At 43.3% G+C, this 27298-nt stretch overlaps 1 pseudogene; it reads right to left on the reverse strand.

Annotated features, from left to right (window-relative positions):
- The window catches only part of LOC126947218 (polypeptide N-acetylgalactosaminyltransferase 15-like), a 72917-nt pseudogene extending 46220 nt beyond the window's left edge, over nt 1–26697 (reverse strand).
- Between the last annotated feature and the right edge of the window lie 601 nt (nt 26698–27298).

The following is a 27298-nucleotide window of genomic DNA, read 5'->3' on the forward strand; positions in this document are numbered from 1 at the left end:
ACAGGCAGGTTCTGCAAGTCCGGGCTCTGGGTCTGACACTGCTGCTTTTGGCTGACTCCATTCCAGGCTGATCTCTTCTTTGGGCCACAGTATCATCTTCTGGAAAGTGAGTGGGTCAGACTAGGCCATGATGAGTTAAGGACCAACACATATATGCATGTATGTGTAAAGTGCTGCCCTGGGGTCTAGGAGGCAGTGAGCACTCACAACAGGGCCAACTATTGTGATTCTTCAGTTTCTTGGTGAGAGGATTGTTGAACTGGGTGGTGCCTGGGCGAGAGATCCCCACAGGATTAGACTGAGGCAGTACTCATCAAGACCCTCCCCAGGGCTGTTTCCACTGCAGGACTCTTTCTCCTTCTCTGTCTTGCGACCCCCATTACCTTACGGGTTTCCTCCAGTTCCTCTTTATTCATAAGTTACTTGCCCAAGAATCCTTATCTGGCGGTCTGCACTTGGGGAATCTTGCCTAAAACAGTTCCAAACTTCAATCTTTTGCTTGAGAACTCCACCCCTCAGTGGGTCAGACTCACCCAGGTGAGCCTGGAGGAAAGCCCTGGCTACCTTGTTGGCTGAGGTGTGCCAGGTTCTATGTTAGGTTGTAGAAACATAAAAATAAAGAAAATAGTGTCCCTGCCCTGAATGAAGTTAGAGATTACTGGACACTTAACTATGTGCATCATCCTATTTAAGTCTCGTCACAGCTCTATGAGGTTGATCTCCTTCAGGAAGGCCCTGGGCACTGTGTCGAGGATGCTGTGTACAGTCCTCAGGAGGGTGGACCAGTACTCATCATGGAAAAAGATGATGATGCTGACCATAGGCAGGCTGTCCTCAGGGTGCTGCTGCAGACACTTGCATGGAAGAGAACTAGAGAGCCATGGGGATGGGGAAGAGAAGGCAGCAAGAAACACTCCACATCCTCTAACTCACTTCCCATGCCCTAGCTGGGGCCGCTCCCATTACATGGCTTTCCTTTGGGATCTCTTATGATTCCCATATAACCTGTGGTGCTGCCTACTGTCTCTCAGTTCTCAAATCTCAAGAGTTCCTTTATCATTTAATCCAAAGTCCCTCTCATTGCAATTGAGAAGTGTTGCCATTGTTCTCAACAGATGACTGTCCTTATATGTAAAATGGGAATGAATGACAGTATTATCTACCTCACAGGGCTGTGATGAGACTTAAATAGGATGATGCACATAGTTAAGTGTCCAGTAATCTCTAACTGTCATCCATTCAGGGCAGAGATACTATTTTCTTTATTTTTATGTTTCCACAACCTAATATAGCACCTGGCACACAATTTTTCAATGTTAGCTCTTACTATTTTAAAAAATTTTGTTTTATTTTAAATTGTAGAATACATGCACAGGATGTGCAAGTTTGTTAGATAGGTAAAGGTGTGCCATAGTGGTTTGCTGCACCTATCAGCCCGTCACCTAAGTATTCAGCTCCCCATGCATTAGCTCTTTATCCTGATGCTCTCTCTGCCCTCAACCCCTACAACAGACCCCATTGTGTGTTATTCCCTTCCTTGCATTCATGTGTTCTCATTGTTCAGCTCCCACTTGTAAGTGAGAACATGGAGGTGTTTGGATTTATTTTCTTGTGTTTGTTTGATGAGGATAATGTTATCCAGCCCCATTCATGTCCCTGGGAAGGACATGTCCTCATTCCTTTTCATGAATGCATAGTATTCCATGGTGCATATGTACCACATTTTCTTTATCTAGTCTATCATTGATGGGCATTTGGGTTGATTCCATGACTTTGCTCTTGTGGATAGTGCTGCAACAAACATACACATGCACTTCTGCACAGCAAAATAAACCATCATCAGAGTGAACAGACAACCTACAGAATGGGAGAAAACTTTTGCAATCTATCCATCTGACAAAGGTCTAATATCCAGAACCTACAGGGAACTTAAGGTAATTTACAAGAAAAACCACCCCATTAAAAGGTGAACAAACAACATGAACAGACACTTCTAAAAGAAGACATTTAAGCTCTTGTTATTTTTATGAAGAAAAAAAAAGGATGGAATGTTTGTGAGTGCCAACAATCTGCCAGACACTTCAATATACAACCGGACATTCATCTGATAATTAGTCTCTGGATTGGGCTATATTACTCCCATTTTACCAATGAGGAAGCTGAGGCTCTGATGACAGGCAAGACATCAAAGTTTACATTCCTGGTAAGTGTCAGAGCTGGATATTCTACCTTCAAAACTCTCATGTCCTTTCCACTTTGCTGGCTTAAGGCTGGATAGTGGGTGTGTTTGCAGTTTCCTCTGTGGAGGGGCTGTCTGTAAATAGGATACTTGATGTTTGCTTTGAGTCTGTTGAGAGTAAGTGGGTCCATGGTGGAATGAATTATAACACCTCATTTATGCAGCAGTGTGTAGCTCACACTTGTTTACAAAATGCATTTTCTTAACATGTATTTCGGACGCGCTTCTTTCTGGGTTCCAGCTGTTGCTCAAACCATGTTCCTCCTCAGAGGTACATTTGAATAGGGGCCATCTCAAGGACCCCAAACTTCAGACACCTAAAGGCATCTGTGAGGTGAAACTGCAGGCAGTGTGACAACAAGGCTGAGGCTGAACCTGTCTGAGGGAAACACTTTCTAAGAGGTGTCTACTCATGCTCCTTACTCACTTGGTACTAGTCCTAAGGAAGGCAGAAAACTCTCAATGCACAGGAAAACTGTGTGTGATTCTCCAGGCAAAATCCTGTGTAGAGGGGGAGAATTGAGACTAGGTAATGATAAAACAGAATTCTTAAATAATTTTTAAAAACATATAAACATCTCATAAATAATCTAATTGTTTTGTTGGTTTATAAATAGCTTAAAGCTGTTTATTTCCATAAATGATTTGAGGCAAATCACAAGAAATATACATAATACAAATACATAAAATGATGGTAAAATAAAAATAAGGAGGAAAAGTCAGGAACTGAGGAGTGTAAGTAAATGTAGAAACTCAGTGTTTGGAGAAAGAACATACATATATAGGTTATAAGGGTGTAGGTATTTCTAGAAAGAATTTAAATTTGATTCTGATATTCCTGGTAGCCAAAGCAAAATGCTTATTCTGCAACAGAATTATCACCATTAGAAAAGTTACATGCAAGGATTTTTTTGGGGAAAGCAACACTGTTTTCTAGTAATTCTTTTTCTTCCGGTTACTACTTCACCACTTTTTCTTTTGAAACAGTTTAAGTCTGACAAGAAATTGCCAAAATAGTACAGGGAGTTTCTATGTTTCCTTTACCCAGCTCTACATAATAAAAATATCATACATGACCCACACAATTAGCAAAACTAGGAATCTGACATGGTTCAATACTGTTTTTTTGTTTTTGTTTTTGTTTTTAATCAAATACCTGTTATTTATTAGTTTTCATTGAACCTGATGAATTTACATCATTAATTCTAAGTTATAAAAATAACTGAAAAATCTATACTGTTTCATGTTTCCTTGGGTGAGGTAAATTGTCATTACAATAAATTATAACCACATAGGAACCGGAAGAAGGGCAAAGCATAATTTGTTTTCTTCTTGTATTGTTGACATCTGTTCTCAGCCATTGGTCTATACTGTTTTGCTTTATTTTCCTCCGCAGGGAGGAATATGTTCAATACTGTCAACTCACATATAAAATTAATTTTAATGAGAAAATTTAACACTCATCTAACATATATTTGAAAGAGAAATTCCTATGGACTTTAGAAAGAAGTCCCTATATGCATGGCAGTATTCTGTGAATGATCCATAAAACAAATAAAATAATGAACTATATTATATGAACTTCTTTGGTTTCCATTCAGGGCTGTTCAAATAACATGTCCAAAATGGAATCAGCTTCCCTGTAAGTTTTAGGGAGATGACTGCGTCCCTATTACATTCATAGCCTTTGCTGAAGTATTTTGCCCTCTTCATTCTCTCCCCTGCTCTCCTGGTGGGGCTGAGAATTTCTGCTCTGCCCTGAGACTTGCTCTAGACTGCTTACAACCAGGTGCAAAATTTTCTTGTATGCTCTCCACTTCCTTTGCGGTCATGCATCTGGGTAAACCCAGGGGTTTCAGACAGGGACTGGTGATTGTGAAAAGAAATTTTGCCTCAGTAAATTCAGTAGGTATGAAAGAAAAAAATAAAAAAAAACCTAAAGTATTACTTGGGCTTATTCCTAGAAGGCTGGCTATTTGCCAACTGAGATAGGAAACGAGTTTGGGGACATGGATACCTGGGTTTGGAATTCCAGTGGGAACACTTTAATAGTTTACCAAAGTCAGTCATGTCTGCTCCAAGATCAGAGCACAGCTATACTTGCCAGCCATTCCTGACTCCTTTCTCTGTCTCAATTCATAGACTATGAAAATTGGAAACAACACAAGGGTGTGGTATAAACAAACACATGTGCATGTGTGTGTGCCTGTGTTTCTGTATCCTTGTAGTAAGATGGTCGAAAGAACTTAAACTTCAGAATCAGACATATTTAGATTTGAATGTTCACTCTGTTGCTTCCTAAGTTTCTTTGGGTAATACACTCAATATTTATAGACATCAGTTTCCTCATTTGGAAGGTAGGGGTAACCATATTTACCCTTTAGGCCCATTGAGAGAATCAAAGAATAATAGGAACCCAATAGATAGTCACTATTTTATAGCTATCTTCATTAAAGACACAATGTAATTAGTATGAATATTATATTTATGATCATCTTTGTAAATTATAGCTATCTTTAAACAACTATTCTACAATATAACATGAGACATCTCCTGAACTACTTTTAAGTTTGGGTTTCCATCTGCAAAATGAGAATACTCCCTGTGTCCACTTCAGAGCTTTTGGGAGAAATAAGTTTCATAAAGGGCTTAGCACAGTGCCTGACATGGAGCAGGACCTCCATCAGTGAAATAAATTTGTATTTGACCTCTAGCTCTTTAAGATCACACTCCTTGCATATTACTCAAAGTAAGGAGATGTGAGAACATCCATCTCTGCTAGATAAATGGTTACCAAGACACTCAAGTTCCTCCCGTTAACCTCACAGGACATTATCTTCAGAGTGGCAGTGTTGCCTTGTGTCTCAGGTTGTGAACATTGAAGCTCCACCACTTCCTAGCTGTATAGATGACCTTAGGAAAGTTGCTTAGTGTCTGGGTACCTTCATTTCCTCAGAATGGTAGCAGTAGGGCCCACTTTGTAGAGTTAATGTGGAGACTAATGATCTTTATAAAGCCCTAAGAACAGTGATGGCACACAGCAAGCACCATGTATTTGCTGCCATTATTAATAGATGTGCCATTACTACAGGAGGTACCTCTCAGGCTCTTCTGGCCTTAAAAGTCAATGCTCTTGATTCTTTGGGGATCCTTCCTGCAGGAGGAGGAAATAGGAGGCAGAAAAATCAGGAAAGCAAGCATTTCAAAGAGAATTTCATAGACTACCCTTGCACTGGCAATTTCTGGGTTTTATGAACAGATATAACTTCTCCATAGTGAGAGAGAAGATGGTGAACTGAAGGATGGGCAAGGAGTGTGAGTGGGATAAAATTAACAGATTTCTAAGAGGTTTTAAAGGCCAAATGAGTTCATGAAAGCCATCACAAGACTACGAGGATTCCTCCTTCCCAAGCTGTGGATGTGTGTCTCCTGGCATCAGCTCAGAAAGAATCATTCCCCTGTCTCAGGAGAAGTTCACAAAGCCTTCAAGACATAAACCAACAGCTCTCCAGGCAACTGCAGAACTGCCTGGAGACTAGAGATAAAAATCACCATGGAAATAACATCGTGTTTCAGGGGAGGAAGAGCATGGGGTCTCAGTGGACCCAGCCTAAGGTTTGTCAGAAAGCCCAGCACCCAAAACATGGGTTGGAGTGCAAAACTAAATATTATAACCTAAAACTTGACAAAGTCTTGGGTCTCAGGGCCTGTTAGATACTTTTAAGAAGAGCCAGGAATTGATTGCTTTGTTTCCAGTGGGCTGAAAGAGGAGCCTGAGGATGGTGCAGACTGTGTAGCTCACAGACACCAGTGGAAGAGAGGGACATCAACAACACATAGAGGCTTATGGCAGTCCATGGTTATCATCCCAGAATGGGCTTTATCATCCTATTGGCAGCACAGTCATGCTGGGATGGGCAAATGGGATGCGTCCTCTCTACACCCGTAGTTCCAGGTAGGAGCACAGAACCAAGTAGGAAGGTGTGGTAAGCAAATAGTGTCTCTGAGAGCAGCCAAACTGCAACTCTATTCACCCTGATAAACATGCTCAAAATGTGTTGCTCAGCTGATGTTATGTCAAGTAGATAGAGGCCAAGTTCTGGCATTGCGTTCAAATCGTGGTCTGTCCCTATGTGACCTGGGCGAGTACCATAAACTGTCTGAGAACCATCCTTGCTTTCACCAGTCTCCAGATCAATAATCCCAATTATGCTTCAGTCATTAATTCTCATTTCTCACAATCATTTTGACTCCATTAATCCATCTTGAACATACAATTTACTTAAACTTATGTTGCTCATCTGTAAAATGGGGTTGTTCAAAGAATCAGATGAACTAATACATTTGAAGTACTTAGTCTTTACGTCTTGTTCATAGTAAAAGCCCCCAAAATGGTAGATATTACTGATTCTTGCACACCTCTCATGTGCCTGGATATCTCTATAGCTTTAATTTCTTCATCTATAAAATGAGGATAACAAGTAGGTTTATTTTAGAGGGCAATGTAACATTTGTGTGCCTTTCCACAGCAGGTTTTCAATGACTGGAAGCTGCTACTCTTTCACAGGTAAGAATGTACTGACTGACTTCTGGTATTGTCTGAACATGTCTCTGAGGATGTCTTTCAACACAGCAGAGGAACTGGACTGGTATTCTGGGAATAGTAATCACTGACATTTGTAGGATATTCCCATGCATTTTCTCACTGAGTCCTCAACTCAACCACTGGGGCTGGTGCATTGCCCAACACCAGTGGGTGCCATGCTCAGAGAACACCATGCACTGATGTCTCTTGAAGTTATGCAACATGGCGGTTCTGTTCACCTCATGAATCACAGGCAAAGGAGGTCAGGTAGGTGATTGGAATTCATCTAGATACCCTGCTGGATGTAATCTCCCTAGAACCCTGGCCTAATAGCAAAATGTTTCCTGTGATTCAGGTGGTCACCAGAAGCAAAGGTCTCCAAACTCCCTGCTCATCCAGTGGCTTTGGTGGCTTCCATTTTGTTGCTGTTGTTGTTATTAAAATGCAGGATGATTTCCCTTCAGAATAAACCTTGTAATACCACGCATCCAACTCCTTAGCTAACGTGAGTGTGTAAGTTTTGGGAGATGCTGACAAGACAATAAGAAATCATCCAGACAGTATGGCCCGGCTCACCCATTTGGGTGACATGGGCTTATCATGTCACCATGAGGACCTCGGAGAGAAAGGACACAAGGAAGGAGGTGAAAGTGAGGACAGAGAGGGAAATTGTGCCAAGGACCTGTCATCTGCTTTGCAATCTACCCACTCTTCCTTACCTGCTCCCACTCATCTTTACAGAGTTTCAGGTTGTAAGGAATGAGGGGTGGGTAGACCAGAACTAGGAAGTGGGTTTGAGCAATGATTCAGAGAAGCCACTGGAAACCTATGGAGCTGGCTAAGGCCCAGCCAAAAAGGATATTTGAAAGGTCCTGAACTTCATCTACACCACCACTTTCTAGTGCTCCAATCTGTTTGTTTAGGGTTGAAAACCACATAAACTCAAATGCCAGCCAGGGAGATGTGACTCTGGCCCTGTGGGTGCTGCAGTGAGCCAGAGACTACATAACCCACCTAAAATGGACAGCTGATGTTACTGGGAGGAGATTTAATACAGTTTTGCCAGATACTCCTGATTTTCAGAAAATTCAGAAATTCCTGATTTTCACAAAACCTGAACTGTTTCTGTGAAATCTCTTAATATTTAAATGTTGGCCACCAGTCCAACATTGTAACAAACCTGCATGTTATGCACATGTACCCTAGAACTTAAAGTATAATAATAATAAAAAATAAATAAAATAAAAAAATAAAATAAAATAAAACTCTGTGGCAAAACAAACATGTCTGTGATGGGACATAATCTATAGTGCTATTTTGTGCCAGCTGAGTTCCTGTAACTTCTCTCTTCACTAACTGGACAAGACTCCTCTTCCTTCACCCACAGGCAACACTTTGCCTTCTGCCATTCTTTTCCTCTGAGACGCCCCCTTGCAAGTGTGTACAGCTGGAGGCCAGGTCTAGGGTGAAGAGCATAAGGCTTGATGTGGTAGGAAATGTGTCATATGCCTTGGACGAAGACCTTCCATCATGTTCAGAACTCTGAATCCCTCTTGAGAGAAGGGAGATAAGGGGTCTTGTTGAAATCTGTCACTTCTCTCCTATGAAACCGAGTTCCCACATCTGACACTGAGGGGTTCACTGTATGATACCTAAAGATTCTTCCCCTTAGAGTCTATGATTTATTTTCACTGAGGGAGAATGGAGGAATAGGGTGGCACCTGTGATGTGGGGATCTTATTAATATTTATCATAGCCACCATTTCATGAGGATTCCTATGTACCAGGTACTGCATTAAAGACTTTACATGAATTATTACATTTGATCCTTCCAAATGCCCTTTCAAATAGCCATTTCAATGTGTGCACAGATGGTCACAATATATCCGTTCACCATGTTTCTTTATAAAATAGTCTGCCACTCTTTGCATCAAGAAATGGAATCTATTTCCTTAGTCCCTGAGTCTGGCTGGCCTTGTTCCTTTCTTAGACCAATAGATTGTACTAGAATTGATGTTCAAGAACTCCCAAGAGTAAGCCTCAAGGTCTTCCACTTGCTGTCATGAGGCACCAAGTAATGAAACCAGTGTAGCCTAATAGAAGATTAGAGGCTGCAGAAAAACTAAAACTAAAGTGCTCCAGTTGAGGACCAGCATCAGCTGCCAGGTCTGAGAGTGAGGCCATCTTAGATTAATAAGTGTAATCAGCCACCCTCTGACAGCAGCCACAGGGGTGACCCCAGGGGAGATCAGTGGAAGAACTGTCTGGCTTAGTCTTGTCCAAATTATGGAACCATGAATGTACAAATGGCTGTTGTTTTAAATCACTAATGTTTTAATATTTTTATTGAGATATAATTCACATACCATAATATCCACCCTTATAAAGTGTACAATTCTGTGGATTCAAGTAAAAAGGTGTGCAGCCATCACTACTATCTAATTTGAGAACATTTTCAGCACCCACCCCTAAAAACTTATTACCCTTTGGCAATCACTCCCCACTGCTACCATAACCACCACAGCCCCTGGCAACCACTAACCTACTTTCTGTCTTTATAGACTTACATACTTTGTACACTTCATATGAATGAAATGACATAACATGTGGCCTTTTGTGACTGATTTCTTTCACTTAGTATAATGTTTTCAAGGTTTATCATGTTGTAGCCTGTATCAGTACTTCCTTTCTTTTCACTGCCCAATATTTCATTATTTGAATATACCACATTTTGTTTGTCCATTCATCAGTTGATGGACATTTGACTTAGTCCTATTTTGACAAAGTCCTATTTTGACTTATGGCTAATATCACTACAAATATTCATGTGTAAGTTTTTGTGTGAAGGTGTTTTTAATTGTCTTGAGTATATACCTAGTACTGGTATTACTGATCATATGATAGCTCCATGTTTAAAATTTTGGTGAACTGCCAAACTGTTTTCCAAAGTAGTTGCACCGTTTTACAGTTCCATCAGCAATGTATGAGTGTTCCAATTTCTCTACATCTTTGTCAGCACTGGCACTGTCTTTTTTATTTCAGTTATCCTAATGGAGGTAAAATGGCATATCATTGTAGTTTGATTTGTATTTCCCTATTAACTAATAATTTGAGCATTTGTGCATCTTTTCATTTGCTATTGACCATTTTTATGTCTTTGAAGAAATGACTGTTCAAATATTTTGCCCATTTTAAAATGGAGTGTTCTGTTGTTTAATTGTTAGTTGTCCTTTTTGATTGTTGGATACAAATCTCTTATTGAATATAGGACTTGCAGGCATTTTATTCTACTCTTGGATTGTCTTTTTCACTTTCTTGATGACACCCTTTGAAGCACCAAAGTTTTAAAATTATCTATTTTTAAAAATCTACCAAATTTTGATAAGGTGCATTATGTAGCACTAGGTCATGGACACCCCTTGCCCATTTTTAAGCTGAGGTAACTAGAGCCTAGAGAGCTTAAGTGACTTGTTTAAGTTCACACAGCAAATAGTTGATAGTACACTGTTTATCTATCTATCTATCTATCTATCTATCTATCTATCTATCTATCTACCCACCCACCTGTCTACCTACCTGTTGCCATCTTGCACTACAGTGCTAGCAGAATATTCTGGATTCAAAGTTGTAAAGGAACAATGTTGGAAGATTATTTGAGAAATGTGTGATCCATCAGTTCCTCCACACATTCTACACTATCTACGCTGATTCCTCAGGGTCTTCGAAAGGCAACTTACTTGACCCCCCTGTCTTGGCTGCCTTAGAAATGTGCTTACAGGGAGTCACGCCTGTTGTGACACTCTCAGATTTGCCTGGCCAGAGTAGAAAGTTTCTGCTAGGTTTCCTAAAGTTGTTTTGGGGATATGACTCCCAGTTCCTACCAAATCAGTGGAGGATCCCCATTCAGGTAGGCTTCCCTATCTCAGCCCTGATCCCACTAATGTACCAGCCTGCTTACTTGTCTGCATCCCCCACTGCACTCCAAGTTTCTGGGGGTTGGGGCTGGATCTTGCTTACCTTCTTAATTCTGACAGTCGTTAAATAAATATTTGTTGACCGAAGGAAAGAAGATGCTGATCTTGTTCTCAGGAAGTGAATAAGCTGGCTGTCAAGATTAACAGGAGAGTAAACCCATGGAGCCAAGTTTCTACATTACAATAAAATCCCAGCCTGTGATTGATGGCACTTATTTTGGGAATACCATGCCAACTTCTAGGCCAGATCTGAGGCTGCTAGGATTGGGACACAGCCGGGAGCTGAGCCCTTGGAGGAATGGATAAAGAAGCTTGTGGATGAGATGGGAGGAAAGAGCTGGAGTCTGCAGTGGAGGCTGATGCTGCCAGTCTGTCATTCTCCATCTGTGGACACAGGTCACAAGGCACATATCAACCCTTTCTCTTTGTGCAGGTTCTCCAGAATCCCACAGCTCACTTCTGAGGGGTTCCGGGTATGCTTGGATTATTCTGATCCTGGCCCCTACATCTGAACCAGAGACAGGTGCAGACTGAGAGTCACCGGTCTGAACACTGATTGGAGGCCTATGAAGCATCCTGGAGCCATTGTTCCACGTGTGTGTGTGATATTGTGTGTTTCTGATGAGCTCCCAGGTAATGCTGATGCTGTTCGTTCCTGGACCACAGCTAGAATAGAGGGCAGTAGAGGTCTAGTGACAAGGCTACAGGAGATGAGCTGAGAGATGTACAGAATATTTGGCCAGGTACTAGGGCCCCAGCTGCTGAAGGATGTCAGGAAGGCAAAGTCTCCAAAAGGGATTATGGACCGTCAGTCTCCCTGCTATCCACCTCCTACAAACTGTTCCTTACTTACTGTCTATGTAAATTTACAGTAAATCCATCACCTTAAGTGACTTCAGCATTTCTGTTTTCAGTCACTTAAAGTGGCCTAAGCAGTAGTCCTCAGCTACACATTAGAGCCACTTAGAGAGTTAGTTCCTGTAAAATTATATTTACTTGGTCTGATTTGGAGGCTTGGCATTACAATTCATTGGTTCTAATGTAAGCGGGGGACATGAACCACTGGCCTCATAATGGCTCTCAAACTTTAACATGAATGGAAATCACCTAAGGATCCTGCTAAAATAGAGATTTCATCTAGTAGGTTTACATGGGGCAGGAGAGGGCTCTGAATTTCTCACTGCTGCAGGTCTGAGGACCACACTGTGAGTGACACTGCAGTAAATAGTATCAACTCCCCCAATGCCAGTAATTATAAAAGACAAGGTGCAGATTAACCACGTCTAATCTAATTCCCATGGCCAGTTGGATTTTTTTCTGAAGTGCAGAGCAAGACCCTACCACACTTGCTATGCTGAGTGCATTTAACCAAAAAAAGGGTAATATATACTCAGCCCTGTCTACACTGCAACCCCATTGTGGGGGTAATGGATCCAGAGTGTAGGTCCAGAGGAGGTACTGCCTCTGCTGCAGCCACTGAGGACTTGAGGGCTGGAAGCTTGGTGTTTGTGGTGTCCCTTCATGACTTGGATAGCCAGGCCCCATAAGCACTATTCAAACAGCCCATACTGGGTTGTCTTCCCACTTTTGTGGTGGGAATTGAGCTGAATTCCAGCCCCAGGTCTCAAGGCCAGCCTGTTCTTGTTTTTGTCCCTCATCAGGAAGGGCATGTCTACCCTCTCGGGTTTACTGATGCCCTCTCAGCTGTCCCATTCCTCTTTTGCAGGGCAGGCTATCAGAGCCAGCAAGGAGTGTGGGGAGTCATTTTGGGGTGAATCACTGCCTGGCAAGACAGAGGCTTTGCAGGGAACAGAGTAGACCCTGTGTGGACTACAACACTATCTTCTACTTGACAACAAAGCTGCTGTCAAGATAATTTTCCTGCCCCTGCCCTTCCTTCTAACCCTATGCCCAATATGACCTCTGAAGCAGGAAGGAGGGAACAGAGGAGAAGATACCCCTCCCGGCTCTCCCCACTGGCTGTGAAGAGCCATTGACCACCTGGAGCCTTTCAGCCCTGGTTCTCAGCCCAGCTGCATGATAGAACCACCTGAGGAGTTTTAAGTTCTTGATGTCTAGGCCTCACGCCAGACCAAGTAAATAGAAATCCTTGGAAGTGGAGCACGAGTTGAACAGTTTTTAAGACTTTCCAGATAATTCCAATGTACCTGCACATTTGTGATGATTCAGCAGCCTCCAGGGCCAGAAAATAACTTTCCAGTCAGAGGAAGGACAGCACTGTGATAACCACAGCTTCATGTTTCTCCATCTCTCCAACTTTTTCCTAGGCCATTTATTCAAGAATATGATAATGGCAACTTTTGTTTGGACTTGATATGGGGGGATATCATCACATGTTCTATCTCATTTTCTGTGCAACATTATGCAAGGGTGTTATTTTTATCCCATTTTACCGCTGAGGAACTGAGGCTCAGAGAGGTGAGGGACTTGTACAAGGTCACACAGTAACAGGTGATACCAGGATTCAACCCAAGGTCCACAACTATTTAATCACAGCTATGGGAACATAAACCAGGGAAACACAGGCTGAACCATGAAGGCAAGTTAAAAGCAGGTAGCACCCAGCCAGCTACGGCTGAGCTGATATTTATGTTTAAGTACAAACCCCTGGGGCCATGAGGGAGCCTGTATCTCTCTGCTCTCTTCTCTATTTTCTGACTCCAGTATTACTTCCTATGTAGAAACTTTTCAAACTCTACCAGCTCTCCACTTGCTTTCTCTCAGTAGTTCCCCAGACTATATAGTATCAGCTTTAAAAAATTCAGGTTACTGGGCTCTAACTCACAACTCTGGAGCATTGACAGTGAGGGGCTCTGAACATCTATGTCTTTGACAAGCAACATGTAGGGGTTGCATGTGCATATACTTTTGGCAAGTCGTGATGTAGCTCCTTGCCATTGAAAAATGTGCTCTGCGGGCCAGCAGTGCTGGTGCCACCTTGGAGTGCCTTTGATAGAAATGGAGCATCTGAGGCTGCATTCCTGACCTGTTGAATTTGACTATATTTTAACAGGATGCCTAGATGATTCGCATGCATTTTAAAGTTTAAAGAGCACTGCTCTGGCAAGTCTGTTTGGCATAAAGAGTATGCCTTACAGCAGAGGTTCTCAAAGTGTCTCTGGATCGGCAGCAGCAGCATCAGTACCTGGAGCTTGCAGAAATGCAAATGGTGAGCCCCACCTCACACCCACTGAATCAAAAACTACAGGAATGGAGGTCAGGAATCTGTATTTTTTAACAAGTCCTCTAGATGTTCTAATGCACACTCAAGATTGTCCCAAGATGTAGACCACAAGGCACTGGCTCACACAGCAGCCTCTTCAATCCTAAAACTCCATAGTCCCTGCACTGGATGCCCAGATAATCAAAGGAGAGCTGGGGCTTGGAAGAACTTTGAAAGTCATCCATGTTACAGGAGGCTAAATAGACAGGGCTTGTTCCTCCCATTCCTCCTGCCCCTTTTTTGAAAGCAAATTTGAAGGACTGGGTTAATCCCATTCCGGTTTGTGGTTTTGTCATGGGCTATTCTCTGTTTTGCCAGCGTATTCATTCACTTTTATCCCCTGCCTCTGCCCTAAGGACCCTCCCTTTCCCACAGCACAGCCATTCCAATGGGTTTGATCTTTTCCTGTAAAGAATGGATAGGTTAGTGTGCATGGATTTACATTTCCCCTAATGATACACTGCTGTAGGCCTCTTTCTGTGCCTTACTTTTTCACTTAGCAGAGAATCTTTAAGGTCTCCCTTCATTGTTGAATGTCTGTTGCTTGTAACTCAGGCTGAGTACCGCATAGAGTGCACGCAGCTCCTCCTTCCCTGTGACAAGAAACCCAGGTGGCTTCCAGCTCCTCAACACCACCAAGGATGCTGCGATAAGTTTTTCCCCAAATGTCTCCCCGTGAATCCGTGTGAGTGCTCTCCATTTTAAGATGGAAAAACTTGAAACACTTCTAGTCCATGTGACTTGGCCAATCTCTGACCTGGAGAGTGGCAGACTTGCAAAGTGTAGCATGGTGGTTAAGAGTGTGATTTTGGCATCGACTCATGTGGTCAGATAACCCAGCACAAGTCCTTCCATCTTTCTGTGCCTCAGTTTCCTCAACCATGAAATGAAACCTACCTTATAGGTTCTCTAGGAAGAGTTGAAAATGAAAACTTCTTGGCAGCATGTCTAGCACACAGGAAGTGTTCAATAAACGTTCACTATAATTTTGCCTCTATTTTCAGAGACTGTCTTTTTGTGTTCAGAATTGTTTCCTTCTGGTGAGTTTGTGGTCTCACTGACTTCAAGAATGAAGACACAGACCTTCAAGGTGAGTTTTACAGCTCTTAAAGGTGACATAGACCCAAGGAGTGAGCAGCAGCAAGACATTGCGGAAGAGCAAAAGAACAAAGCTTCCACAGCCTGAAAGCGGACCCGAGTGGGTTGTCACTGCTTGCTGGGGTGTACTGATTTAATTCCTTTATTTGTCCCTGCCCACATCCTGCTGATTGGCCCATTTTGCAGAGTGCCGATTGGTCCATTTTACAGAGTGCCGATTGGTCCATTTTACAAAGTGCTGATTGGTCCGTTTTACAAACCTCTAGCTAGCCACAGATTGCTGATTGGTGTGTTTTACAGTCCTAACTACAGAGTGCTGATTGGTGCATTTTGCAATCCTCTTGTAAGACAGAAAAGCTATCCAAGTCCCCACTCGACCCAGGAAGCCCAGCTGACTTCACATCTCAATCCCTCCTCTAAACAGGACACCCAACTGCTGTTGGGAATTGGGTTATTGCTGCTGTAGCTACTTCCTGCTGGATAGGAGCAAAGATAGGGCACTGAAGTTGTAGTGTCCTCCAGAGGGGAACTCTCTAGGCCTGTGGTCCAGTGGGTCTGACAAGGGGTCCTCAGTAGAAGTTGTTAGTTGAGCTCATTTGAGGTTCCATTTGTAAGACCATCCAGCTTGATGGCCTTGATCCTAGAGGAAACAAATTTGACAACAAGGTTAAAAATACAGGGCCCAAAGGTGAGTAATAGTGAGATGGCTGTCATGGGACCTAGAAAGACGAGAAGCCATGTTATCCAACTCCAGAGGTTGGTATTAGAGTTTGAAAGGCATTGTCTGATTTCAGAATCCTTTTCCTTAAATGCTGGAGGGCATCTCGGACTATCCTGAACGATTAGTGTAAAAACAATCCTCTCCTAAGAAGGTGCAAAGTCCTCCTTTCTCAGCAGTGAGGGGGTCTAGGCCTTGGTGGTTTTGTAGAGTCACTGCTGCCAAAGAGTCTATTTGGGATTGTAGAGTAAGGATAGATTTTGTTATTTCTCACACACTGTCTGAGAAATCCTTTGAGAGTGAGTGGTAGTAGGATTATGAAGTAGACAAACCTCCTATTCTGGTTCCTGTAGCAGTGGTTGTTCCTAACTCTATAAGGAGTATTAGTTGTATGGCCCTGTGCTTATGGGAGCTTTGAGGGGCACTGACAGGGTCTGAGTTCCACAAAAGTAGAAGTTAGAATAATAAATATTACACTGTTAACTTTTAGCAAAGTTTACTTTTGTTGAAAAGCTTGTAAGTTTGGGATTTTAATTATTCTTTGCTATTAATAAGACCTCGTTCAGTCCATATTAACTTAGAACTGGTACAGATGGCTCCTTCCTGATTTTGCAAGCACTCTAAGGCTTGACTGAATGCAAACAGCCAGCACATTTGGGCAGATCAATTATTAGGCAATTTTCCTCACTCTGCTTCTACAAGACTTTCCTTATCACTTACTGAATACCAATTGTGTCTTTTTCCCTTAATTGCCCAGGAGGAACCCCCTATCATCTTGTCCTGAAGGCAGTTCCTCCTAAGTCTGGTCAGACCTTTCTGACCCAGATCCCCTGTTAAGATTCCTGCTGTGTTAAGGATTTTTGATAGGAAGGCTAAGAGTTTTCAGTGGTGACAGTGCTTTATTTACACTGACAACGACGTAGTATTGGAGTGTTATAGGGTCAGGGAGAAGACCTTCAACTATCAATTATAGGTTTTAAATTTACCCTGACTTTTAAAGGAATAGGGTATACTGTTTCTCTCTTTACTACTTGTTTCTCTTTCTCTTTCTTTATTTGACTCTCTATTTGTCTCTCTGTCTCTTCCTCTCTCTCTGTCTTTCTGTTTTTGACTCCTTTTCTCTTTGACTTTCTGTCTTTCCTCTCTCTCTTTGCTAGTCTTTCCCTGCCTCTGCCAGTCACTTATGCTACTGTTTTCTCCTCTCTTTCCCCTTGTTGATGGCTTTAACAGTGTAAGACTACCATGGGTTTTTGCACTGCAGGCAATAACTCCATGATTTCCTTGTGGTTTTTAATGGGGGTTTCCCCAGAGGTTAGGAACTCACTTTCTTTCCATAATTGCAGTATGGACATTTAGGATTAGATAAACATACTTGCTACCTGTATACAATCTATCTTCTTGCCTTTCCCAGTTAAGGCTCAGGTAAGTGCCAATAGTTCTGCTAACAAGGCGCTGGACCCTGAGGAAGTAGCTTATTTTCAAGTACGGTTACATCACTAACTAAGGCATAACCTGCCCTTCATATCCCATTCTCCACCAATGAACTTCCACCAGTATATAGGTTAAGGTCAGGATTAGCTAAGGAGACTTCTAACAGATCATCTCAGGCAGCATAAGTCTGTACTATAATTTGTTGGCAGTCATGCTAGATTGATTCTCCATTCTCTAGGAGAAAAGTGGCAGGGTTGAGGGCTGCATATGTGCATATTTGAAGTACCAGTCCCTCCAGAAGTATCATCTGGTATCGAAGCAGGTGGTTGTCTGATAGTCATAAACTTCTTTTGGCACCTGATATACCATTTACATCATAAGTAGTCCAGGCAGTGAGGTCCTTTCCTTGTATTATTTTGATAACCTCTGATATTAAAATGGCCACTGCTGCAACTAACCATAAATAGTGAGGTCAGTCTTTTGCTACTACATCCGTTTATTTACTTAGGTATCCCACTGGTTGTGGGGTTGTCCCACAAGTCTGAGTAAGGACTCCAAGAGCTATTTGCTCTCTCTCTGTGACCTATAAAGAGAAGTTTTGTCCTGTGGGAAGGCTTAAGACTGGAGTTTGTAGTGGTGCCTACTTTAAGGTCTTGAAGGTTGTTTCTGTCTGTGGTTCCCATTCTACTAGATGAGTCTTTGCTCTCTGGGTTTCCTTGTCTTAGAGCAAGGATAAGCCAGTATAGGCTGTATTCATTCCTTGCTGGGGACATGGTTCCTCTGGTTAAGATTAGGTCAATATATTTGACTTGTTGTAGGCAGAGCTGGGCCTTTGATTTACACACCCTGTACCCTTGATTATGTAGAAACTTCAAGAGATCCAGAGTAGCATGCTGGCATGAGGCTTCTGAACTGGTAGCCAAAGGTAAATCATCCACATACTGACAGACCAGAGTGCTTGGACTTGAGAAGTGGCCTAGATCTTGGGCCAGTGCCTGACCTAACAGATGAGGTATATCACTAAACCCTTGGGGCAAGATCGTCCATGTAAATTGGGATGTGTGGTCTGTGGGACCCTCAAAGGCAAAGAGAAACAGGGAGTCAGAGTGCAGGGGAATGCAGAAGAAGGCATGCTTGAGGCCCAGAACAGCGAAACATTCTGCTTCCTCTGGTATTTGAGAGATTAGGGTATAGGTGTTGGGTACAGCTGGGTGTAGAATAATTATTCCCTCATTGATGAATCCAAGATGTTGCACTAGTCTCCACTGACTGCTCAGTTTTTGTACTCCTAGAATTGGAGTGTTGCAGGGACTGCTGCATATTTTTTTTTTTTTTTTTTTTTTTTAAGACAGAGTCTCACTCTATCACCCAGTCTGGAGTGCAGTGGCGTGATCTTGGCTCACTGCAGGCTCTGCCTCCTGGGTTCTGGCCATTCTCCTGCCTCAGCCTCCTGAGTAGCTTGGACTACAGGCACCCGCTACCACACCTGGCTAATTTGTTGTATTTTTAGTAGAGACGGGGTTTCACCATGTTAGTCAGGATGGTACCAATCCCCTGACCTTGAGATCCACCCACCTCAGCCTTGGAAACTGCTGGGATTACAGGCATGAGTCATCTCACACAGCCAATGGCTGGGTGACTTTCTTACTAAGCCTTGAGCTTTTAAATGTCTAACAATGTCTTGTAATCCTTTATAACCTTCAGGCCTTAAAGGATATTGCCTTTGATAAGAAAAGTGGCAGCCTCTTTTAGCCTGATTTGGACTGGGTGGGCATTTTTTGCAATTCCAAATTGTCCTTCCAATGGCCAGACTTCAGGGATGATTCCCTCATCAAGTAAAGGATAACAAACGGGTAACTTGTTCCCCATATTCCTGTAGATAATAGCTCCAGCTTTGGCTAACACGTCCATCCCTAATAAGAGGGTGGGACTTCGGACATAACAAGAAAGCCATGTGAAAAGAACAAAGTCTCCCAGTTACAACTGAGGAGGTGGGAGAAATATGTGGTTACAGGCTGCCCCAGGATTCCTTGGATGGTAATGGACCTTGAGGACAGCTGTCCAAGAGAGGAGATTAACACTGAGAAAGACATGCCAGGGTCCAGAAGGAAGTAAATTTCCTGAGCTTCAATTGTTAAAAGTACCCGGGGCTCAGTGAAGGTGATGACATGAGCTGGCACTAGCCTCGGGCACCCTCAGTCCTGTTGTTGGATCATCTGATTGAGGCCTTCTGGCCCAGAGAAACTGTCCTCTGGGTCAGTGTGCCTTCCAGTGATTGCCTCAGCATAGTGGACATGGGCAAGGGGGTGTTTTGTTTCTCATTAGACAATCTTTTTTTAAAGTGTCCTTGCAAACCACACTGATAACAAGCCCTACCAGCTGATTGGTCTATTCTATTTTCTGTCCTCTCTGAACCACCAAGGTTGCTTTGTCTGAGGGCCATGACTAAGGCTGCGACCTTTCTCTGATCTTGCTTTTTCTTTTTGGCCTGTTCCTCTTGGTCCCTATTATAGAACATCAAGGTTGCCAGGTCTCATAATGCCTCCAAATTTTGTTTAGGGCCCAGGGCTCTCTATTGCTGTTTTCTCCTGACATCTGCAGCTGACTCGGTAATAAACTTAGGATCAATTGACCCTTGAGGGAGATAGGTGACAGCAGAGTATATTTTCTTAAGACCTCCTGTGGCCACTCAAGGAAAGTGGAAAGATTTTCTTCCTTTCCCTGAGTTATAGTGAACATCATTGAATAATTCATGGACTTCCTAATTCTCCTTAGTCCTTCTAGAACACAGGTCAGCAGAGGTTTATGACTCTAGTCCCCATGATCTGAGTCTAGGTTCCAGTGGGGATCCATACTGGGGATGGCTTGCTGACTAGTAAGGAGATTTATCTTTTTTTCTACTGTCATCCTATCATTTACTTAACTAAGATACCAGGTATCTCCAGACTCTCAGACTGCAGCTAAAGCCACATTCTTTTCATTAAAGGCCAGGGTTTATTCTAACAATAGCATAACATCTCTCCAAGTGAGGTTGAAGGTTTGTCCTAGACTTTGTAGGACATCTATATACCTATCAGGATCATCTGAAAACTTCCCCAGGTCTACCTTGATCTGCTTTAAATCAGAGAGGGAGAAGGGGACATGTACCCTGGTTGGGCCAAACTCCCTTCCCCCTACAGCTAGAAGGGGGCATTATTGATAGACCAGGGACTTTTGTGGTCCCTTGGAGATTTCTTTGCTTGTTTCCTTCTGGGTGGAGGAGATTAGAGGAGGCTTATTTTTAATAGGAAACGGAGCTATAGGAAGGATAGGATGTGGAAGTAAGCTGAGAGATCATTCTGTAGAATGTAAATTGCAAGCTTTGCATAGTTGTGGATCCTCCTTCAATGAAAAGGAGGATTTCATTGTATTTCACTCCATTTGCCTTCCCTCTTACAGAAAAGATCAAGCTGCAAATAATGTTGTAATTTGTACTTCCCTCAGGTGGCCATTTTTCCTCATCAAAGAGAAAATATTGGTGCCAGGCCATAGTGCAGAAAAAAATGAGCTTCCTCTTTTTCAGAGTTTGTGGGTCAAATTGGTCCCAATGGCTTAGAATGCATTTCAAGGGTAAGCCTGTTGATGCCTAGGTGTTTCCCACGTGAAAGCAAAAACCACCTGTGATTTTGGTTTGTTTGATTCCCCCCTTGCCCAATAACCCAAAATGGCCCCTGGACCCTGCTGATTGGAATAGTTGCACTCAGCAACACAGCAGCAGATTCCCCTCTTTCCTAAGAACCCACAACAGTCCCTGGACCCTGCAGATCGGATTAGTTGCACTCACCAACACATCAACAGAAACACTAGTTTCCTCCTAGACCACAAAGAGGACCAAGGTAAGTCAGATTTAGTGGCCCTTACTGATGCTTTCTTGTAATTCTGTTAGAGTCCTAAGCATTTTGTCCTGTTAGTATTGGGAAATTATCCCTGTCCTATAAAGATGATATGCCCCAAAAATGGAGTGGAGGGCGATACCCTGAGGGAGGGAAAGGATCTCCAGGGTTGGAAGACTGACACCTTTTGTCCTCACTTCTCATCATATGAATAGGAAGGATATAATTTCTGAGGCTCCCCAAATCCTAACTTCAGGAATAACCTTTGTTAGACCTCCTAATCTGAGGAGGAATCCTAAAATTCCAGATAATCCCCCACTCCCCTGCTCCAGATGGGGCTTTGGGCAAAAATTATGCCTTTCTTACAGGTGAGATTGTGTGCCTAAGGAAGAGAACAGGGTCATGAATTTTATACTAGAAATCATTATTATAGGAGAAACTAGAAGAGCACCAGGGTCAGGAAGTGGTTTTTAGAAGCAGGACTAGAAGAAGAAGAGAGGTGGCAAGAAGTTTTTGTAACAGACACTAGGACCCAGGAGGCAAGGGTCAGGATATGTAGGATAGATGGGCGAGTCTTGCTTGGGCAATGTGACTTTGAGAGTTCTGCTCATGGCTACAGGGTCAACCACCGTTTTATTGGGACCCTGGAGCTGAATGACTTTCCTCTCTGTCAACCCTTGGCTCAGCCCAGAAGTACAGAAAAAGCAGAAGCTGGTTTCAGGCAAACCAGCACTCCCAACTTTGAAGAATCAGGGGTTGTTTAGCGAAAGCCTGACACCCGTGTCTTTAGTGCAGCGTCCATGCTAGTCACTTTTAACTGGCCGACAGGCGCCTAGTGTTTAGCCCCCACATTCTAAGGAAAGATAGGACAGAATAGCAAGTGAAAAGGGTCCAATGGTACTCATCATGTGGCGAAATCCCAGACAAGTCCTCAAGATGTCCAGAGTTTGTTCCTTCTGGTGGGTTTGTGGCCTCGCTGACTTCAAGAATGAAGCCATGGACCTTTGCAGTGAGTGTTACTGCTCTTAAAGGTGGCATGGACCCAAAGAGTGTGCAGCAACAAGATTTATTATGAAGAGCAAAAGAATAAAGCTGCCACAGCACAGAAGGAGACCCAAGCATGTTGCCACTGCTGATTGGGGTGGTCAGCTTTTATTCCTTTATTTGTCCCTTTCCATGTCCTGCTGACTGGTCTAGTTTACAGACTGCTGATTGGTTCATTTTACAGAGCACTGACTGGTCCATTTTTCAGACTGCCAATTGGTCCATTTTGCAAACCTCTAGCTGCCACAGAGCACTGATTGGTGCATTTTACAATCCTAACTACAGAGTACTGATTGATGCATTTTTACAATCCTCATGTAAGACAGAAAATTTATCCAAGTGCCCAGTTGACCCAGGAAGTCCATCTGACTTCACCTCTCATTTTGACCTCTTTTCCACTAATAGGTGTGAGCATGTGTGTGTGTGTGTATTGCTCTTGCATTACTGGTAATTTTCCTCAAAGGCCACCTATTCAAACTGACCTCCAGAAATGAAGTACTCAGAAAAAAGCATGTGGCCAGGGAAGGTGGGGAAAGGACAACAGGCAGTACCAGTTTGGGCATTTGGATGTAGGAACTGGACCAGAGGGGCTTGTCTGGGTTAGGAGTCAAGGATTGAATTTAAAGAGACTGTGTGGCTGGTGATAGCACAGGGCACGCTACAACTCAAGGCACAGGCTCCTGATGTCCTAGTGTTCTCCTGGCCCTGGTGGGAAAGCATTGGTGCAGGGCCAGCATACAGCAAGCACTTAACATATAGCTGTTTCTTTTATGTGTTGTATTGTGGCCCAGATTTAAAGGGGTAGGAGCAGAATAGGCTTGTCACCCTTGAGGCAGGGTGGAGATCTTTGCCTTTTTTTCAGGGACTCTCTTGTGTATGCAGACAAGGAATCCAGGGAAGGGAAAGCACCCAAGCTTGAACCACAGACTGGAGAGCGGAGTCTGCAGCCAAAGCCTCGGCTGGGCAGGCCACATGCCCAAACTGGGGCCAGCAGAGGGCGCAGAGGACTGTCACACAGAGCTGGCAGTCATCCCATGAGAACCCTGGCAAGCTGGGGGTTGGAGAATTCAATTGTCTCGCTTCGCAGGGGTTTTAGGAGTTTCCCCATGACTACCTGGGACTTTCAGTGCTAAAATCAGGGAAGTCTCAAGCAAATCAAGACTAGTTGGTTACTCTGGCTGGAAGAATCAACTACTGAAGTGTTGCACACACACAGAAACACACACATGCACATCAAAGACACAAAGCACAAAATGTTCCCAGATTTGCACCACACACCTCACAGTTAACATCACATACTCATGAACATCACACTGTATGCATAACACACGCAACATGCTTCCACACATACACATGTATCACTCACACCACACATTTATAACATACACACAACATGCGAATAATACCTATGCATACATCTGCCACAAAAAATGTAAAACACTATACTACACACACAGGCACAACACATGTGCACATCACACCACATGCAGAAGACACACAATACATACATGTGTTACACTCATGAACACTACACAAAGCACACACACATATGTGCACAGCACACACCACAAAATTTACCCACACTTGTGCCAAATACAGCATATATGTGTATATGCATAATAAACCATTCACTTTACATCACATGCATAATAAACACAAAACACTTCTACATACCATTTGCACAATGCATTTATAACACAATGCACCACATGCAATCCAGACAGTCACATTATACACGCAGAATCACATCATACACAAGAAGCACAGTGACAACACAATACCTATGTACACATTCACCACATAAACATATGAAAAACAAATAGTTAATTGCAACACACATGCAGATGAACAATGCATATGGTATCACCCCAATACACAATACATAAATGAACCATGCACATAATACATGCATATTAACAAACACGCACACAAGACAACCCACTGCACAACTCATGCTTGTGTATATCATACCATATACACAAAGTAACATGCATAAGCATACAGGCACCACATAATATAGTACTACATATAACATACATGCATGACATCCATTTAATACACATAACGCAATGCACACACAACACAGAGAATTTATGCAACACATACATGCACAAACACACATATACAATGACCCATAAATATGCATATACACCACAGATTTGCACTATGCGGACACACAGTCACACATATAGTACTTCTGTAGCCACAGACCCTCTTTTTTTCAGGCAATATTTCTTATTGGCAAAAGGAGGATGCTCATACTTGCTCCAAGTCCAATGAAAAATTGTGTCAAAAATTTAAAAACTATATATTTGTTCATTCATCAAGCACTTCTTTACTGAATTTTGGGCTTAGGGATGTACAATAGAAACTCATTCCTGACCTTCTAAGGGGCTCACAACATGGCAGGAACAGCAGGCATTCAACTGATATATACATGAATGCTCATTTGGCTTTAGTTGTAGTAAGTGCCATGAGTTAAAACTCCAGGGTGCAAGGAGGGTTTAAAATTAGAATGAGGTGGGAATTTCCTGAAAGGAGCTTTTAAACGTAAAGCTTGAAATCTGTGTAGCAGGGTTGACATGGAAGTAGGGTGAGGTGAGTGTGGCCCTCAGGGCAGATGATTTAAGGAGGTGTTCACTCCTGGCTGCTGACCCTGCAGTTGCACACCCTTGAGTGTGAATGGCAGAGCAGCCAGGCTGAGGGAAACTAGATCAGGGATCCAAGGATTATGTGGCCCTGCTTCCAACTGCTGCCCTCCACAAATGCTCTCACCTCAAGGGTTAGGGGCTATCTTTGCTTTCCAGGAAACTCTTCAGGCTCTGGGAGGAGCAATAGCTTATAGGAAAAGGGACCTAAATCACCAAACTGACACTAAGCAGCTGCCTTGCCACGTGGATACTGGTAACCAAGGCTCCATCCTCAGTGGCCTACCATGGTGACAGTAAGGGAACAAGGGGTGTGAAGGATGCGCCAGCATCTCCCTTGGCACAGCTCTACACATCACCTACACTTCTCAGGTTACCTGCTGGGGCTGGGGCTGCCCTGGCAGTGTAAGTTGTAGTTAGCACATTACTCCAGCTCTAAGGCACTGGACCTGGTTCCTTAGTATAGTGGCCCAAGGAGGATGGCATGGAGTGGTGACTCAGGTGGACTGGAGCTGACATGCTTGCATTCAAATCCTGACTTTGTTACCTACTAGCAGCATGACTGCGAAAGCCTCTTGCTCTTGTTTTCATACCTACAAAAATAGCATGATGATACTACTAGCACCCATCTTGCAGAACTGTGAGGACTTTCCAAGACTTTATGAGTTAATACATTAAAAGCTTGTAAGTAAAGCCAGATACATGGGAAGAGCCCCATAAATGTAAACTGCAATTGTTATTTTGACCCAAACTAAAAGTAAACACTAACAATAACCCTAAAATCAAAATTTGGTGGAGTCAGAGATTTACAACTGAAGAATGTCCGCTCTAACCTCCCTTGTTTATATAAAAATAAAGCCATTTGACCTAAAGACAGAAGAACTAGAACCCAGGACAGAGAAGAGAGTGAACAAACATGAATCCTCAGTTTCTGCTCTCTAAGACAATGGTTCTCACCTGAAGGGTTTGTTCATACAGATCATTGGACCCCACCCAGGGTTTCTTGTTCAGCAGATCTAGGATAGGGTCTGAGAATCTGCATAACTGAGAACCCACCAGCGCCCAGGGGTTACTGACACTGCTGAGCCAGGTACCGCATCTTGAAAAGCACTTGCCCTAAGGACAGGAGAGGCAGGGTATGAAAAACTTGCATCTCTGAGTTTGCTACCAACTGATCATGCCCTGCAAACAGGAAAGGGAAAACAAGGACCTTACTTGCAGTGGGTGCGGCACCTCAGGAAGGGCCCTTTGGATGGGGATGCAGGCACTGAGTGCCTTGCAGAGGCCATGTGGGTCCAGGCTGAATGGGGTCAGCTCCTCTTATTCAGACACCTCCCCATTCTCCTCCTCAGCCCCCCAGTCCCTCTTTGGGACTTGTCATCCTGCCTCCTGATAGGCTGCTTGATAAGCCGATAGCTGCCACCTCTCCTGCCCTAACTCTGGTTCCTTCTGGCCCTGGGTAAGTTCATGGCCACCAGCAGATGATCTTCCCACAGTGAGATAAAAGGGCAGCTGTACTCTTCACCCTCATCCTCAGCCTCCAGTGCCCAATCCTGGGGTTCCTCCAAGTCCAAGTAGCACCTGGATTCAGGGCTGTGCTTGCCAGCTTGGGCTGTGACAATCTGGCACAAGGTGTGCAGGGGAGGATGCAGCATTGCCACCATCATCAGGACACATCCCAGCATCAGGAGCAGCAGAAGGAATTGGAGTCTGCATGGTTGGTGCCTCTATTACTTCCTTTGGAGCTCGTTGCTGGTACTTGGCAAATGCAACAGTTCATGTTCAAGTCCACTTTCTCCCATACCAGATGCCTTCAAACTTACAGCAGAATCTGGGTTGCTCATTCTACCTGGAATATTTTTTGACAGTCACTTAACCTGCTGCTGACATTTACCAACAGCATGTGTAAGACCTGCTTCCACTTACAATCAGAAAACAGCAGGACCCAAGTTTCACCCCAAGTCATATCAGTAGATTTATTTAATTGCCTTCTGAAAACCCATTCACAGAGAATTCAAATTGAATTGCTTTGCTCCCTTTACCTGACTTTCTTCAGAAAAAAATAATGATTCCATTTTGCTCAGGTGTTTATTTCTCCCTTTGCATAAATAGGTTGCTATGGGGTGTCTGGAATGAGCTGGTGGATTCTCAGTCAAGCAGGGCTGACATCCGTCCCTGTTTGGATGCTTCCAGTGAGGTCAGATCAACAGATGTAAAGCTGGCAGATAGTGCCTGGTTTCCTTTCACACAAAGCTCCACTCAGCCAGTAGCCCTCTGTCAGACACAACCTTAGCCAAGTATGCGTCTCCCTCCTGGTCCTAATGCCTTCACTGTTCCCAGGCTTTGCACAACTCCGCATTGTCACTGCCCGAGCCAAATCTAAACAGGAATATACCAAGAAAAAATAATCCCCCCTGATTCAGAAAGTCTGTGTGTGTGGCAGAG

This window comes from Macaca thibetana, chromosome Y (genome assembly GCF_024542745.1).
Source record: "Macaca thibetana thibetana isolate TM-01 chromosome Y, ASM2454274v1, whole genome shotgun sequence".
Lineage (NCBI taxonomy): Eukaryota > Metazoa > Chordata > Mammalia > Primates > Cercopithecidae > Macaca > Macaca thibetana.